We start from the raw sequence: 1,967 nt of genomic DNA, 5'->3' as shown, positions 1-1,967 counted from the left end.
AGAACGGTGGGGGGTGGGGGAACGTGTTCCCTCCATAGAACGGTGGGGGGTGGGGGAACGTGTTCCCTCCATAGAATGGTGGGGGAACGTGTTCCCTCCATAGAATGGTGGGGGAACGTGTTCCCTTCATAGAACGGTGGGGGAACGTGTTCCCTCCATAGAACGGTGGGGGAACGTGTTCCCTCCATAGGGGGGTGGGGGAACGTGTTCGGGGTTGGGGGCCCCTCTGAGGGCCCCTCTGCTCTGTGATGCTGTGAGGACGTCGGTGTCTGCGTTCCACTAACAGCTGCTGCTCTCTCCTCCCATAACGCCGCCCCCTCAGCCCTTCCGCCATGTTTGATTATGACTTTGAGTAAGTCTGGATTTTTCTTCACTTCCTGCCTGCTCTCCGTTTGCTCTGCTGGACGCCGCCCGCTCCGCTCCGCATGCTTCCTCCTCTGCTTGCAGATGCATGCCTGCCTTCATCAGATCTTCCTGCTCTTGAACGTTTGGTTCTTCATGGTTCTGTAGTGGCTCCATCGTCTCCCCATCAGGAACCTCCTGCTGGTCCGGTGGAAACATCTAATCGGGTCACTTTGTGTTCTTTGCAGGTTTGACATGAAGGTCAACAAGAAGCCCAGAGCTGTGAGTATCCAGACGCACCTTTAAGATCCAGCAGAAGTTCTGGTTTCCTGATCCGGTCCGGTTTCTGTCCTGCAGGATTATTCCACCTGAGGAACCAGAACTCTCCGTTAGACCCACAAACTCCTGGACTTTGATGCCTGTTGTTGTCCTGTAAACATTCCCGCCTTTTATCCCGGTTCTGTCTGGACCCGCCGGATCAGAACCACTGTTTCATCAGGCCTCCTGGTCTGTATTTATTGTTTAGCGTCACATTTATGAGCCGTTTGTTTTTCAGAAAACCAATAAAAGTGTGAAACACATTTCCGCTGGTTCTGGTACTGGTTCTGGTTCTGGTTCTGGTTCTGGTTCTGAGCCTTCCGGTCCAAAGGGAGTTTGGGTTTTTCCAGATGTTATCAGTGTTTTGGTTCCTGCCTCAGGGCAGATTCTTGTCTGGCAGGAATGTCTAAGCTAACAGGAACACAAACAGACGGCAGAACCGGGTCGGTACCAGGCTCTCCACACGGTTCCCACCATCTCCTCTTCCATCCTGTTATTTTAAAGTTCTGTCCGTCCGTCAGGCTGATGTTTTATACATGAAAAGAGGAACAAAGTGGTAGAAGCTGTTAACCAGCAGGTGGCGCCAGAGATGATGGAATCGGATCTGATCTGGATCCAGGCGTTCGGGTCTCTACTGGTTCTGAGAGTATGGAAGGTGTTAAAGATGGGCTTTATGTGTCCCTCCGGTTCTTTTCCCTGAAAAGAGATTCACTCCGTAAAAACGCTTTAAATAAAACTTTATACCTTAAATATATTAAATAACCAGGAGACATGAGAACAGATTCTGATAGAAACTCTGATCTGAGATCAGGAAGCTGCTCACCTCAGGATGTCGCCTCGATTAACAGTTAAAAAGGCATTTAATGAATCTGCAGTCTGACACATCATTACATCATCACATCATCACATCGTTAAATCAAACACGTTAGCAGATGAGGAGGCCTCCATGGCTGCAGCCTTATCAAAATATTCCTCTTTGTTCTCAGCAGAAGGACGCGGATCATTTTATTCCCAGATCTTTGCCACCAACAGATATAAAAACTGGATTAATTATCGGCTCACATCCAGAGAGCAGATGACAGCAGGTAGAACGGTCCTGTTTATTTCTGAGAGGAACTTCATCATTTAAAAAGTTTTCTATTATGCAGATACTAGATCTGCACCAGAATTATTAGGAAAGTTGTATTTTTCAGGATTATTTTTATTATTGGGCCACATATGTTCTCAATCAACCCAAAGACTCCTTAATATCAAAGTTTCATATATTTGGAAGTTGATGTTTTTATTTTAGATTCATTTAATGAGGA

The 1,967-nt window shown here is 47.2% G+C and overlaps 1 long non-coding RNA gene across 2 annotated transcripts; it reads left to right on the top strand.

Moving 5' to 3' along the window:
- Nucleotides 1–252: 252 nt before the first annotated feature.
- On the top strand, nucleotides 253–923 carry LOC107081294. 2 transcript variants are annotated; one of them, XR_001481052.1, is made up of 3 exons: nucleotides 253–352; nucleotides 591–624; nucleotides 700–923. It is a non-coding gene; the product is annotated as an uncharacterized LOC107081294 (long non-coding RNA). The 2 variants fall into 2 exon arrangements; XR_001481051.1 differs by lacking the exon at nucleotides 253–352 and having other exon boundaries at nucleotides 370–624.
- The last annotated feature ends 1,044 nt before the right edge of the window (nucleotides 924–1,967 follow it).

The sequence above is a fragment of the Cyprinodon variegatus genome, unplaced genomic scaffold (genome assembly GCF_000732505.1).
Source record: "Cyprinodon variegatus isolate N-32 unplaced genomic scaffold, C_variegatus-1.0 Scaffold3960, whole genome shotgun sequence".
Taxonomy (NCBI): Eukaryota; Metazoa; Chordata; class Actinopteri; order Cyprinodontiformes; family Cyprinodontidae; genus Cyprinodon; species Cyprinodon variegatus.
This window is presented reverse-complemented; position numbering and strand designations above follow the sequence as displayed.